The sequence below is a fragment of the Capsicum annuum genome, chromosome 9 (assembly GCF_002878395.1).
Source record: "Capsicum annuum cultivar UCD-10X-F1 chromosome 9, UCD10Xv1.1, whole genome shotgun sequence".
In the NCBI taxonomy this organism is placed as follows: domain Eukaryota; kingdom Viridiplantae; phylum Streptophyta; class Magnoliopsida; order Solanales; family Solanaceae; genus Capsicum; species Capsicum annuum.
This window is the reverse complement of record NC_061119.1, coordinates 171318600-171335834: the sequence shown is the minus strand read 5'-3', so window position 1 is coordinate 171335834 and position 17235 is coordinate 171318600. Positions and strand designations below refer to the sequence as shown.

General features: G+C 34.8%; 1 long non-coding RNA gene across 2 annotated transcripts; it reads right to left on the bottom strand.

Annotated features, from left to right (window-relative positions):
• Positions 1–10432: 10432 nt before the first annotated feature.
• On the bottom strand, positions 10433–13175 carry LOC124887421. Of its 2 annotated transcripts, none has more exons than XR_007045151.1 (2): positions 11957–13175; positions 10433–11836 (listed from the first exon to the last, which is right to left on the bottom strand). It is a non-coding gene; the product is annotated as an uncharacterized LOC124887421 (long non-coding RNA). The 2 variants fall into 2 exon arrangements; XR_007045150.1 differs by having other exon boundaries at positions 11963–13175.
• Between the last annotated feature and the right edge of the window lie 4060 nt (positions 13176–17235).

Below are 17235 nucleotides of genomic sequence, written 5' to 3'. Positions count from 1 at the left end.
AACACCAACTTTATTCTAGTTATATATATTTAAAATGTTTTGCCCTCCTACTGCATTAGGAATATAAAGCTTCTCCCTAGAGACTAGAGCTCTCTTTGAAGGGCAAGTATGACCTATCCATAGAAAGATCCCGCAATGAGTGTTTATAAGCTTCATGATCTTCTTAGGAAGTATAAATACCTGTGCCCAATAAGTTTGTTTGCCAAAAACAATTGACTTGATCAACTAGATCTTGCCAGACTAAGCTAGAAGTTTTTTTGACCAACACTTCATTCTCTCAAGAATTTTATCTATCAAGAGGTACCACTGGTCTACTGTTAGTTTCCTAGAAGACTGAGGAGCTCCCATGTACTTGAATAGTAGAGACCCTTCACTGTAACCCAAAGTTTGCAATATTTGTTATTTGACTAAGTCTTTAACACCTGACATGCAAATTGAACTCTTGTCTTGGTTGGCTTAAAGCCCCGGAGTCGCAGAAAACCTACCAAAAACTTGTTGTAAAATCTCTATGGATACATTATGTGCTTTATAAAAAATCAACAGATATTCTGTTAAGCAAATATGTACAAGAACAAGCCTTTTGCACCTGAGATGAAACTGGAACATGGGATGTGAAGTAGTCAAGGCTAGCTCTCTATGTAGCTACTCCATAGCAATCATAAAAAGGTAAGGTGACATAGGATCACCCTATTTTATTCCCCTTTCACCTTGAAAAGGTTTAGTGAGACCACCATTAAGTACTAGAGAATAGGAAATAGTTGTAACACACTTCATTACCCAACTAATAAAATTTTGAGGAAATCCCAATTCTGCAAGCATGCTTTTAAGGAAATACTGCTCAACACTATCACAAGCTTTTCTTAAATCAACCTTCAATATACACCTAGGAGACAAACTGTCACGATCCGAGGCTACCCTTAGTCAGAACACGGTGCTTAGAAACACAAGTGATCCCAAGCTAACCCATGTACAGGCATGATTCTTGAGCAAATAATTTAAAATATATATATAAGCTAAAATTAATGAGCGGAAGTATAACCAAGAGAAAACCCGAATGAATGTAATACTGATAAAGTTTACAACACGATAGATCTGAAGAAAGAACTTGAATACATATCATGACTGGCTGACTATCAATGAAACCTCTACTATACTAACTATAGATAGCTGTGACATGCCTCCAACTACCACTAATTAATATATATAGATAATCAAAATACAACACATGAACTGTAATGGACTGGAGTTCCTGAAATAAGAAAACTCATCACCTGCTGGCTGAATGCTGAGAATTGTTTGATCCTGGTATGTGGACTACATCTGATACCTACATTATGAAGGAATGTATCCACAAATGCATATATATGGTCAGTATGTTGGAACGTACTGAGAATATCGAGGCATGCACTAAATCATGGAAATATTTAAAACATGCTTTACAATTGAGGATATAAGCTATTTACTGAAACATACATTTAAAACATGGTTGTACATGATGGTAAGTCATAGTGAAATTTATGAGTTCGTATGTTGAAAATAATTTTGTAAGCTAGGAAGCAGTAGAAACATGAATACTGTATGTAAATCTCATGTAAAGCTGAACATGCCATAAAACTGAACTGAAGATCATGATTGGATACTGAGCATGAAAACATGAATATGTAAAACTGAGAATGCAAGACCAAGTATAGTAGCATGTACTGACATGATCTGAATAAAATGAAAAATCTTTAAAATTGACTGAATAATTACTGAAATCTGATTACTTGGTCAAGCAAACTTAAACTGAGATAATCTGAATACTGACTGAAACTGTGGGAGCTATCATGTAGCTGACATAAACCATGTGAGCTATCATGGAGTCCAATGTCTAACTCACGTTGAGGAGGGATGTTCTATCCTTGCCATCAGAGTAGAACCTGAACCGGAGTGATCACTAAACTGAGCCCATATTGGGCAAGGTAAAACACTCTTTAGCGAGGCCCCTAAAACTACGGTGGCATGTAGTTTCTGGGGAAGGAGGATGCTCTGAACCCATACTTTTCACTCGATGCTAAATCCTACTCCTAACTGAAAGACACTGAAATACTAACTGGTGCATGCACTGATAACTGATTAGCTCAGGTCATGGTGTTTTGAAAATAACAGTTCATACAGATTCTAAAGTAATTATGAACATGTAAACTAATAGTGCTCAACATGATCATAACAAACTGAGTTTAACAATAAAAATTATGAGTTGGCTGACTGATTACTTGAAAGGTCTAAAACGTAAGCAAACATGTAGGTATTGGGTGTTCATAACCCGCAAACACTAAATGATTACAAAACGTCGATAACAACACTTAAAACAATGACATAAAATCATAATTCAAAGACCCAAAACATGAGATATTTTAATAGTCTGATAAATTTCATGAATGTAAACATGAGAGTGAGTTAACCTTGGAAAAATATCATGTTTATACAGTTTAAAGCATAACTCGAGAATTTGACATGATGCCAACTAAACATGACCTAGGGTTTTGAAACTTCAAGTATGTAGGAACATGATTCTCATGGGATAAAATTATTAGCCTAACTTGAATGCAAAACAAGGAGGAAACATGGATGAGTTTCATAATTTACATAGACGATGATCATGGGTTAGAGTAAAATCCACACTTGAACCAAGAAGAAGGTTTTCGGGCTCAATGGATGAAAAGAACCCATTGATGAATACCCAACATACCTTAATTACTTAAATCCTTGAAGAAAGCTTGAAATTGGAACTAAAATCCTTGAGTTCTTGAGGGAAGAAACTTGAATTTTGTTCTTGGGAAGAGGGGAAGGGTTTTAAATCATGTACTGACGTTTGGGGTTAAAAGAGTGGAAAAAAACGTGTTTCAAGACCCCTTAATTCGTTTAAGAAGGATTAGAAACAATTTAGGGGTGTGAAAAGACCTCAACGCCCTTGAAGAAAGTCAAAATGGAGCAATTTTGACACTTGGCTTTTGCTAGGTGGTGCACAGCCAAAGCACACCTTAGGGTGGGCGGCACATGCCAAAAGCACACCTGAGGGTGTACGATACACACCAAAAGCAAACCTCATCCAGTGGCTATTGGCGTTTGTCATGTGACGCACGACCTTAGCAGAGGTTATATTTAGCGATGCACACCTATTTCCAATGTCCAAAAACACCCCCAACACAACCCATAACATATGAACATGGTTTACCATCAAAACGGGGGTCCTAAAGGTCATTTTGAATGCATTATTTAGTGTTAAAAGCACGGGGTGTTACACTTACCATTTCTCATGAGAATGGTCATATCATTTCGCCCAGATATCGGATTAAGGCAAAATTGGTATAGTTGGAAAGCTAACTAAATTATCTATAATTCGGTAGGTCTTGAGATTCAAAATTCCACATATGTAAAGAGTTATACACGTTCAAAGTTGACCCTTGTAGAATCGAATACCAGAATTTGGTCGAATCAAAGGCTCTTAGCTCAACCTTGCTCTAAGTGATTCCTATGAATATTTTTCCACCTCATAAGCACTCTTCACACTAGGATAGTAATCATGACACATGTATTCAAATATAAATCATGGGATTAGAGTTTACACACGTAGGAATGACGGTTCAATCTCTAGCTCAAAAATGCAGGGTGTTACATTATCTCCCCTTTGGGATCATTCGTCCTCGAATGATGGGTAGGAACTTATTGAAACTTTAGAAGTATGAAATAATGTAGACATGACATATCTGCTAATGAAGGATATAGCTGAGTTGAAACATTAAAACTTCTATCATGAAACTGATTTTTGAGCTGACTTGACTTTATTAACTATAAGGAACTAATTTATGCTAAGATTTTAAACTGATTTGAAATGTTCATGATACAATCATACATATACAAATGCGAAGTGATAAGTGATGCAAAAAAACCCTAAGAGTTACTGAGGATGGAGTAAAGTACATAACTTTTCATTAGAAATTGTCCCTCAACAAAACACGTATAGAAATAAAAAAAGAACTTCGTGGCATCACCAAGTACATTATATAAGCACGAATATGAGATAACGATACTAAGGTCGTACAAGAGGTATTACAATGTCTGAGCTGGAACACTTGAAAAACTGAGATAATTCACTGAACATTTATGAACTGAATTGTGACTAAATATCTAAATCGTAGACATGATGCATAAACTGAATTGAATTCTCAATTTGAATGGGCATGAATGAATTACCTCATGGAATAGCCATACTCATGAAACTTCGGATAGTAAGACTAGATGGAAAGTTGGAAAACTATAAGAGCTTATGTGTATGACTTCTAAATTGAAGTGTTGGCTATACAGACTAACTTATACTGAAAGTTCATCCTCAACTGGAGTATTTCTTCAGCACTCTTGCTAAGAAGTTCTAATAACATTAGGGAGCAAAGAATTCTTGGGCATGATCTGCATAAGATATCTGAATAAGGAATCTCAATATGGCTATAACTCTGCAACATGGAACATAGGCCTATAAAACATAAGCTAAGATAGAATTTCTAGGCCTTAAACAATGCAACTGCTAACTTTCAAGCTTAGCCACACTTATTAAATACTCCCTCAATTATACTTTTCCCTTTAAATACCATGCTCATTTGATTCAACTTATAATTCTTATATGGGTATCGATAACTACTTCAGCCCAAGTCTGAGTTGAACTACATACTCCTGCCATGTTCAAGCCTAACTCAAAATTACAAAGTGCCACACACAACACTGTACTACCAGTCTAAGCCATAAATTTGATACCTTATACGTGTTTAACAACTCTCATCTCAAGAATAATTCTTCTTACCACTTCAACAACTAAATTCAACCTCTTACTAGGAATTCACTAGCGCTTAATGAATCCATCCACTTATATACCAACATGACATTCAAGCCCATCATTATAACCACATATGAACTTCAGGCAACCAAACCACCTAAGAATTTTGTCATATTCTCTAATATTTCTGTCAATAACAACTTCCATGCATTATCCCATGAAGACATACATAGAATTCTTAACTAATCATGACATATATCAAAAGCTCTACCTCAATATTCCTTCAAACTTATAGCCTTACATAGAAAAGTCATACAACGATCTTTTTCTAATATAAAATATTTACTCTCTTTTATCTAAACAATTGTTCATCACCACTATCTTGATATAAGGAGAGGTCACTAAAAGGTTAGAACATAAGGAGTCGAATCATGAAAGAATACTATGCATAACTTGGTAACTTAATTGAGGCCTGAGGAATAGAGTATCCACGACATGGATTCATTAAAGATATCTAAACTGAGGACATACATGACATAGTCTGAATTTTGCTGATCATTAAGAGTGTAGCATGAGTTCCTAGAATTGCACATACTGTAAAGCATGAATAAATGAGTCATGAGCTGCATGACCTGAGTTTAGAGTTCATAAATTCATGGAAATATGATCTGTACTGCTGAGCGAACTAGAACTCCTTGTACTAGGAACTGGAAACGTACATGATTCTATGGAAAGTGCATGAAGATAAGCTATGATCATAGTGCTGAATTGTAAGGAATGAGTAGATGCCGTTATAACTAAAGTACAAAACTCTGCACTGAGATAAGAATGGGCCGGTCATCTTCCTCCTTTACTACTGTTCTAGGACTCACTAGCATCACGACCATAACTGGAGAGCCTGACTTGGTTCCTTGTTGTATAATCTTCCCTTGAGATTCACGCTATCATTCTAAATCAGTAGACCCCTTTAATAAACTCTAAACTGAATTGCAATCACTTTACTCTAGAGTCTGAGATATAGCAATACACATATATACTAAAATCACCCTGAAAGACTGTACCTGAAAATGTAAAACCCACTACTAGTACTTCCTTCTGAGATACAACTCTTAACTTTCTATAGCACCACTAGTCATTATATAATAACTTGAACACTACCCTTAATACATATTACCCTTAGCTTTCTTTAGCTTCGAAAATCATCATCACATACATACACCCTTCTCGGCAACATACTTGCCTCACCAAACACATAATCTGCCTCTTTTCCTTCATATCCTACTGATATCACATTTCTAAACTTATATTTTTTCCTAAACCATGAGAATTACCATTACACCAAAATACCCAACATCATCAACCTATAACCCACAACTTAGCTGGTAAGAATATCATATACTACACTACTATCCTTATTCACACTTAGCATCTCAAGAGTACTATCTAAGCACACACATATTAGAATTTAGAAATAATACAATCCCATATCACCTTGGGTATACCTCTAGATCATAACAACATCATCATACTTAACTTCGAATCAATAAACTTAAATTTTTGTGTACACTATTTCAAGCCTACTGATTTACCTTTCATGCAACTAGACCTATGGATGCATAATCTACTAAATTCAGATAAAAACTATGCCTTTCTAAACTTTTGGATTCATGCTTCTAACTTTAGATCATATGCTACTATAGGATTCTGTGAAGGGATATGAAAGCACATCTGAATTCAGCTCAATGTATGGTTTTTCATGATCATGAATAAAATCTTTCATACTTTGGAACGTAAAGACATCGGTGGGATACTTGTTGAGCCCACATTCAATCCCATAACTATCTGCGAGGACTGTCTGAGAAAGCTCTATCTATAGAAATTTGAGCTTGACTATTTCTGTTACCTCAAAACTAAGGCAAAGTTGGCATGAATAGAGCATGATGAGAATCTGTATAAGTTTCTTAGAGAACATCTCTACAACACGATTTGAGCTATAAATGAAGGAGAACATTTATTAAATGCCTGTAGCCTCTAAAAAAAGTATAGATGTCTCCGTAGTATTCCGTAAGACTCTACTAGACACGACTTCACATACACCCTAGGACACTTGAACCTTGTGCTCTCATACCAAGTTTGTCACGATCCGAGGCTACCCCCTAGTCGTAAAACGATGCTTAGAACCATAAGTGATCCCAAGCTAACCCATGTACTAGCATGATTCTTGAGAAACTAATTTAAAATGTATATACAAGCTAAAATTGCTGAGCGGAAGCATAATCACGAGAAAATCTGAATGAATGTAATACTGATAAAGTTTACAACATGATAAATTTAAAGAAAGAACTTGAATTGCATATCATAACTCTGACTGACTATTTATGAAGCCTCTACTATACTGATTATAGATAGATGAGATATGCCTCCAACTACCACTAATCAATACATATGGATAATCAAAATACAACACATGAACTGCAATGGACTGGAGTTCCCAAAACTAGGGAACTCATCACCTGCTGGCTGAATGTTGAGAACTGTTTGACCTTGGTGTGTGGACTATATCTGGTACCTACATTATGAAGGAATAGAGCCACAAAATATATATATGTGGTCAGTACGTTGGAATGTACTGAGTATATCGAGGCATGCGCTAAATCATAAAAATATTTAAAATATGCTATACAACTGAGGATATAAGCTATTTACTGAAACATGCATTTAAAATATGGTTGTATATGAAAACGGTAAGTCATAGTGAAATTTATAAGTTCATATGCTGAAAACAATTCTATAAGCTGGGAAGCGGTAGAAACATGAATATTGTATGTAAATCTCATGTAAAGTTGGACATGCCATAAAACTGAACTGAGGATCATGTATGGATACTGAGCATGAAAACATGAACATGTAAAACTGAGAATGTAAGACCAAGTATAGCATCATGTACTGACATGACCTGAATAACATGAATAATTTGTAAAACTGACTGAATAATTACTGAAATCTGATTACTTGGTCAAGCAAACCTGAAATGAGATAAACTAAATACTGAATAAAACTATGGGAGCTATCATACAGCCGACATAAACCATGTGAGCTATCATGGAGTCCAACGTTTGACTCACATTGAGGAGGGCTTTTCTATCCTTGCCATCGGAGTAGAACCTGAACTGGAGTGATCACTAAACTGAGCCCATATTGGGCAAGAGAAAACACTCTCTGGCGAGGCCCCTAAACCTACGATGGCATGTAGTTTCTGGGAAAGGAGGATGCGCTGAACCCATACTTCCCACTCGATGCTAAATCCTACTCCTAGCTGAAAGGCACTAAAATACTAACTGGTGCATGCACTGATAACTGATAAGCTCAGGTCATGGTGTTTTGAAAATAATAGTGCATACAGATTCTGAAGTAATTATGAACATGTAAACTGATAGTGCTCAACATGATCATAAAGAACTGTGTTTAACAATAAAAATCATGAGTTGACCGACTCATTACTTGAAAGGTCTAAAACGTGCGTAACATGTAGGAATAGGGTGTTCATAACCCGCCAACACTAAATGATTACAAAACGTCAATAACAACACTTAAAATAGTGACGTAAAATCATAATTCAAAGACCCAAAACATGAGATATTTCAATAGTCTGATAAATTTCATGAATGTAAACATGGGAATGAGTTAACCTTGGAAAAATATCATGTTTGTACAGTTTAAAGCATAACTTGAGAATTTGACATGATGCCGACTAAACATAACCTAGGGTTTTGGAACGTCAAGGATGTAGGAACATGATTCTCATGTAGGGGTGGGCGTTCAGTTTGTTCGGTTTGATTGTTGAATATGAGTTCGGTTTTTAGATTTTTGGGTTCACGAAAATAACAACCATAACCAAACCAAAATTATTTCGGTTTGGTTCGATTTTTATAAATTTTGTTTGGTTATTTCAGATTTTTATTTCGATTTTAAAGATTAAAGTAGTGAGCATTTAAATTGATGATTTTTCTTGAAAAATAATTTTTTTTTTCAAACCTATTTTTCATTCCCAAATATAATCAATTCAGCACACATGAAATAACCATAAATATCAAACTCGTTGAGTCGCCGGCATTGGCGTGACTGCAGTGGCTGCACTCGACGGCTGTGACGAACTAACCAAACGACTGCCGACTGTTGTTAGCGATGTTGAAATTTCAAGCGAACTAACGAACTGAGGATGACTGAGCGCCGCAACAGCCTTTATGTTAATGCTAATTATGGCCTAAAGCAAAGTAGTATATTAGGATTTAGGGTTACTAAATGATTATAATTTATATATTTATATGTTATATCAAATTATATTATATTTTTAGTATATTTACATGTATAATAACAAATAGTATATATATAAATTATAATATATTATTTATATAATTTCATTTTTTCGGTTTACCCAATTTTTTTTTGAAAAATCCAAAAACCAAACCATTTAACCAAATTTCTAAAATTTAAAATCGAAATCAATCCAAAAAATCAAAAACCAAATCAAAATTAAATTTTGATTTGATTTTTCAATTTTTTTGGTTTAAACCAAAATATGCCTTGCCCTATTCTCATGGGATAAAACTATTAGCATAACTTGAATGCAAAACAAAGAGGAAACATGGATGAATTTCATAATTTACATAGAAGATGATCATGAATTAGAGAAAAATCCACACTTGAACCAAAAAGAGGGTTTTTGGGCTCAATATGTGAAAGAAACCCATTGATGAATAACCCACATACCCCAATTACTTGAATCCTTAAAGAAAACTTGAAATTGGAACTTAAATCCTTGAGTTCTTGTGGGAAGAAACCTGAATTTTGTTCTTAGGAAGAGGGAAGGGTTTTAAATCGTGTACTGGATGTTTGGGGTTTAGAGAGTGGAAAATAACGTGTTTCAAGACCCCTTAATTCATTTAAGAAGGTTTAGAAATGGTTTAGGGGTGTGAAAATACCTCAAAGCCCTTAAACTAAGTCAAAACGAAGCAATTTTGGCACTTGGCTTTTGTTGGGCGGCGTACAGCCAAAGCACACGTGAGGGTGTGCGGCACACACCAAAAGCACACCTCATCCAGTGGATTTTGGCAATTTTCATGCAACGCATGGCCTTAGCGGAGGGTCTATTTGGCTATGCACACCTATTTCCAACGTCCAAAAACACCCCCAACACAACCCATAACATCTAAACATGGTTTACCATCAAAATGGGGGTCCTAAAGGTCATTTTGAATGCATTATTTGAGCATTAAAAACATGGGGTGTTACAATTACTGTTTCTCACGAGAATGGTCATAACTTTTCATTTGGATATCAAATTAAGGCAAAATTGATATCGTTAGAAAGCTAATTAAATTATCTATAATTCGGTAGGTCTTGAGATGTAAAATTCCACATATGTAAAAAGTTATACACGTTCAAAGTACACCCGTGTAGAATCGAATACCAAAATTTGGCCGAATTAGAGGCTCTTAGCTCAACTTTGATCTAGGTGATTCCTATGAATATTTTTACACCTCATAAGCACTCTTCACACTAGGTTAATTTTCATGACTCATGTATTCAAATATAAATTATGGGATTAGAGATTACACATGTAGGAACAACAATTCGATCTCTAGCTCAAAAATGTGGTGTGTTACACAAATTTTCCTAGTATACCACTTCAATAATTAATGACTAAATAACAAATTATCAATGATAGATCTGCCCTTTATAAAAGCCAACTAAGAGGGGACTGATAATAATGTTCATTACTCCTTTCATCCTGTTTGTTACACCTTTATGATGATGTTATAAAAAGTATTACAACATGCTATAGGCCTATAGTCTTTGACTACTGTGGGAGCAGGTACATTTTTCACAAGAGTCACTGTAGTGCAGCTAAATGTTTTAAGCATTTTACCTGAGTGGAAGAATTCTTTTAAAGCTAGCAACACATCTGGCTTCACTCTGTTCCATTGATTGGTGTAGAACTTAATAGGGATACCATCCACTCTTGGTGATTTATTAATGGCCATGACCTTTATAGAAATCATATTTCTTCCTCTGTAACCTGTTGTACGAGCGCCATCTTTTGTGGAGCAGATTAAAAAGGACCACTTTTAATGACTTTCGAGTTTGGCAGAGGAACCTTAGCAGCTGCAGTTCCTAAGAAGTTGGTTAAAAAGGAAACAAATCCTTGTTCCACTAATGCTGGATCTATAACCTTCAGTCTTTGATCAGTATAGATAGAAGTAATAACATTCCTACTTTCTCTAATCCTGCATTGTGCATGAAATAATTTAGAGTTAAGAGTCTCCACAGGTAATCCATCTGGCCCTAGATTTTTGTCTTAGTGTTTACTCTTCCAATAGACTCCATTGGTGCAGTTTCTGAATAGGTAGTTTTTCCTCCTCTATCAAAGTCTTATTCAACAGATTAATGACCAGTTTATCTCGAACAACTGCAAGCTGCTGCTAGGTAGTATGCAGATGAATTTCATAGAAATCCAGGTTAGAGTTAAGGCTCTTTAGATTAGTTCTTAGAGCTTTCATCTTCTGAGCTAGCTAGTATATTCTGGTTCCAATAAAGCTATGTGTCCAGGTGCTTGCAACAATATCAAGAAACTGGTGATGTTGCATGACTGTGGAGAATAATTTAAAAGGCTTTGGCCTATTACTCAATGTACGATTACATTGTAGCAGGATATAGGAATGGTTAAAAATTCCAAATAGTCAGCCTCCACTGCTCCATAGCTTTGTAACTTGTGATAATTACCCATAGCCCAGTCAATTCTTGAATAGATTCTGTGATTTTGCTCTTATTTACTGAAAAAGGAATAATAGCAACCCCTAGATCTTAAAGACGTGAGTTACAAAACACCCATGAAGTGTCTAAAGTCCTGTGTTTAGTAGTTGTAACAGGGGAGCCCAACCAGTCATCAGGACTCAAGATAGCATTGAAGTCTCCACTCAGGATCCAAGGTTCTTGAATGGTAGCACTCATTCCCACCAAAGCAGTCTACAATGCAACTCTTTCAGCAATAGTATTTTTTGCATATACAATAGTAACATAAGCAGCAAAGGAATCTATTGGACACTTAATATAACAATATAGAAATTGCTCATGAGTTATCAATACCTGTACCTTCACATGTGATCTCTAAAGTAGCCAAATTTGACCATTTGGAGCCTCTGAGCAATTACAACTAGCATACCATCCTTGTGCAACCTTTGCCAGTATGTTGGGACTTTTGTGCTGCTTCACCTTTGTCTTTAAACATCCCATTACATCTATCTTATGCTTAATTAGAAAGAGCTTTAAATCTTTTTGCCCGAGGGGTTTGTTCAAGCCCTTTAAGTTCTAAGTTGCAAAGATCATGTAATGTTGCTTGCCAAGAGCACTTGGATCACCCTCATGGTCACCCATAATCTCTAAATTTGAGAACTTATTTTCACCCCTAGAGGTACTAGCAACTCCTTCCAAGGTAGTCCTACCATCCACAGGTCCTTGCTGGGTGGGCATACTCTGTACATGTACATCTCGGCGCACATTAGCAAGGCTGCTAACGTGCACCTTTTGTAATTCCCCATGGCCTCCACCGAAAAAATGCGGGTTCGCTGGCGAAATTGGTTACCCCTCAAGACGTAATAAAATCTTATCTAATAAAATTTTATTGATATCACTTTGATTTGTTTCTTTGATTGTAAAATCTTATCTAATAAAATTTTAGACAATTCTTCAAAAGTCATTAAATTGAATTTTAGAATTCAAAACGATGAAAGCATCTACCTTTTTGAGAGTTTCATCCCAACTCTATATAAATCTTCATTTGATTTTTTTGAAATTTTGTCCTCACCTAACAAGTTGTACACATGTTGAAATCAATTGATACAAATAAGGAGAAATTTAGTAGGCTAGTTAAATATAGAGTCAATAAAAAAATAATTTTTTTTTACATAAAGTAGAAAGATATTCAATCATAATCCACCTGATTTAGAGCAAAAATCAAAGGTAGGATTCACATGAAGACAATTTTGATAGTAATTTTTAATTTGATATATTAATTTTTTAATTTTAATTTTGAATTATCGGTGATTTAGTGATAGACACAATAGGGTAGATATTGTAGTAATGGTTGCCACATCAAAAAATTATCGGTGAAGAGGAGAAAAAGATTGACATGAATGCTTGGAGAAGAAGAAAAGAAAAAAAGAGATCTTATGTTAATAAAATAAAAAAATTAAATAAAAATAAAGATTAAAAAATAAAATAAATCTAACATGTGGAACGCAATATTTGGGGTATGATGTATGCTTTCTTTTTAAAACTTAGGATTGATCAAAAAAGATATATTTGTATAAGTTCAAAATTATTTCGTGGAGTAATAGGATTTTGATAAAATTTAAGTTTTTTTTTTTATAAATTCGAAATAATTTCATAGTGACTTTATGTCTTTTCTCAATGATTAATAATTTAAAATATATTTAAATAAATAATTAGAGATAATTTAAGTAGGAAACTTACATACTCAATATTTTAAAATGTAACTAAGAGAAAACTGAAAAATTTTAGGTTCTTGTTGGTGCAATGTTTTTAGGAAAGAAGGTCAAATTTCTCTTATACTTTTAAAAATTGACCAACTTTATCCTCAATCATACTTTGGGGTTATATTTGACCCTATTGTTAAAAATGTTTTCATATGTATCCCTCAATTTAACAGAATACCCTAAATTCACTAAAATATTCCATTTTTAAAAATAAAACTCATATCCCCTGACCCGATCCAAAAAATGAAAACTCATATAACACTTGTGTGACCAACGTTTCCACTTGTATGTTTGCAAGTTTCATCCGCCCCCCTCTCTTTTAAGAACAAAAGGTAGGGGAGGTTAGTTATGGCTGTGGTAGTTTCAATGCCGTTGGCCATCTTTGCTATGACTTTTTTCATCGCTCAAGCTTAGGACTTTGTCCCTGCTCTTACCCTTACTAGTGATGAATATCAATAGATTAAGGGATTGCTTATGTGTTAATGCTGGTGGATTTAGTTCTAACATATCTCATCCACCCTATGAATGCTTCTTTCTGCAACTTATTCTAAATTTAATTTCTCCCCAAGTTCAGTTACAACCTTTATATTATGTTTCATTTGGGACAATGGTTGTAATTTGTGCATTTAATTAATTAATTCACTCATGCTTAATTTAATTTCTAATAAATGGTAATATAAAAAATATAAAATTTTTTAGCACTTCTTCCATGTAATTATTTCAATAATACAATCATCGACATGTGTTTCTTTGTGAGCACAGGAAGCCTTTCAAATCGGAGAATCTTTCTTACAGTCGAAGTCCGCTTCTTCTGACCATCAAAATTGGAGATAGTAAAATGCCTTATGGGTTGTCCATAAAAACTGGAAGATAGAGATTCCGAGTAACCTCTCTTCATTATTTTTTAGAACCAACAACACTATGGATTTAAGAATGAACAGTAAGAGAAGGATTAATAAAGGAAAAGAACTGGAAAAGTATTTGATTTGTCACAGATAATTTTGTTCATTGATCATTAGCAATTTTTGTTTTGTTTTCAATTATTGTGGTGGTTTTGTCGGTCGTTTTTGCTGTTGAGGTTGCTGCTCCGGCGATGGTCCGATGACATATTCATGGTTTCATAGTGTAGAAATTGCCATTAATGGTAGTGAAGTATAGAGATGGAAAATATGTTCAAATCTCTATTAACTAGCAGAGCTCCTCTTCTAGATTTAGAACGAACAACTTTCTGAAAACTAACGTGGGTCCTTTTGATTATGATGTCGATATGAATTTTATTTTTAAGAATGGATTATTTTATTGAATTTGGGACATTCCGATAAATTGAGGGATAGATATGAAAACTTTCTTAATGGTAGGGATAAATATGACCCAAAAGCATGACTACGGGTAAAATTGACCAATTTTTAAAAGTAGAGAGGTAAATTTGATTCTTTTCCCCCCTTTTTAAATCTTGTTCTACAGTGTTTCTTGGGGCTAAGTTGCCAAATATCTGTTTTGAAAATTTTTCTTGCCATTTAGACGCAAGTCTTGAAAAATTTGCTAAATACCCACTAATTATGATATTATCATCTTTTTTTTTCTAAGTTAACAAATCTAGAACACAAGTTTTTAATAATACAATTTAGCCTCCTTATTCATTCAAAATTATATTGAAAATATCTTTCTAAAAATAATTAAAAAAAACTTTCAAAAGCTTAAACTAGAAGCTCTCGTTTTCCTCTAAAATTCTCTGATTCAGACACAATTTCAGCGATCAGCTCAAAATCAGTCCACAAAGATCATAATCTTATCCTTGCATTCATTGTTAACCCATTTGTTTGTTATCTTTTCATACACACTTTTCACCATTGTTAAAATGCTTCCAAATCACTCACATTACTTAAAAGCTTTTTAGAGAGTACATTACTGCAGCTCAGGCGACTCCAACTTCATTTCTCTATTCCATAAACCCAACGATCGTTGATTAGAAGTAATATTTATAATTTTACTATTTTGTATGGATATCTGTCCAGTCATCAATTAATTCATCGACTAGCCATCGATCATTCATATAACAGACATATACGTGTAGCATAATCAAGGATCGACTCCAGTGAAATTCTCGGATGTCTATTGCAAAGTTTGTTCTTATTTCCAGTGATTTTATGGTAGAATGGGAGGATACTCCCAATGTTGGAATTGGAAATCTTTTACTAAGGTGATATTGCCCATGGTGGTTTTCCACAACAGTTCACACGATGACTTGGTTGCAAGCGTAATAGAGAGCGAGGATTTAAATTGTGAACTGAACGATGTGGTGATTAGTTATCTAATGAACTTGAGGGAAAAGGTGCATCCTATGATCATAAATAATAACAGACTTGTGTCTTTGTACATGATGGATGTTGGTACTGATGGCTTTAGGCCTATTTAAGAATAAATATAGTTGAGAGGCCCTGTGAAGAATCGTTGAATTCATCACCACCCCCATCTCGATGCCTGACAGTCGACGACGAGTTGAATAAATACGAGAACGAGAGTGATTATCCAATGAATATGAAAGATGATTCTATGGATATTACATATGATTCATTGGACTCGAAAGGTGTTGAAGAAGATTGTGGATTGGGAGCACAACCAAGTCATTTCTTTTCTGATGGAACTAATTTCTATCTTGAACAAACGTTCAGAAACAAGTAAGAGCTGAAAATGCTACTAGATGGAGCATCGGTAAGGCAGTCTTTTGGTTTTGTTAAGGAGAAGAGTTGTAGCAAATTCTTGAGGGTGAAATGTGTATCTCATGGTTGTAGCTGGTTGTTTTGGGCAATAAAGTACAAATTCTTGAACAAATTTCTCATATACAAGTATTTTGGGGTCCACACTTGCAGTGTTGAACACGCCACGAGCAGGCATGAGAAAATCTCATTCGATATTATTTCTTCACTATGTGTAAATCATTTTCATGATGGTAAGGGTCCAAGCATAAGAGAAATTCAGAGATTTTGTTTAGGTAGATGCATTGGAAGTCAAGCTATTGGATGTGTTGGAAAGGAAGTGTAATTGTGAAGAACATTGTTTATGGGACACCGGATTATAGATATTTTTTTTTGGATTTTTCCTACAAGATCGAGTCATTGAATGCCAGTTTTTTGTATTCTATCATGGTTAACAAGAACTATGGATCGTCTATGTACTACTTTTTAGATTTTGAAGCTTGCATACGGGGATATGCCGACATAAGAAAGGTAACTGTCGTTGATGAAATACATTTATATAGAAAGTATATGGGTATGTTGTTGAGTGTCGTTGCATAGGATGTCAAAAATCATATTTACCCAATTTCCTTTTATGTTGTGGATAAAGAGAACGATGCTTCTTGGACCTTCTTCTTCGAGAAGTTGAAGTCTATAGTAGACGATGATCCAGATGTATGTGTCATCTCTGATAGACACATTAGCATTGCCAATGCCTTCTTCCGTGTTTACAACTCTATGCATCATGGACTTTGCATGAGGCACCTCGCTGAAAATCTTTGTGTAAAGCAACTCAGTGGAGAGCATTTTATCTATTCTACACCATAATAAAGGCATATTATTTTAATGAGTTTAGTGAGCATTTTGTGAAATTCAAGGATAAATGCCTCGAGGCAGCACATATACTTAAAAATGTGCTTGATTTTGAGAAGTGGAGTAGAGTATACTTCCCAGGCAATAGGTACGATGTGATTACCACAAACATTACCGAGTCGCTCAACTTAGTGTTGACGGATGAACGAGAGTACCCCGTGTCATACATATTCAATTTGATTGCTAAAAAATTTGCTGAAAAGTTTAGGGTGTGGCATGCATTTGTCGGCAGTTCAAATAACAAATTTGTGCTTCAAATAAC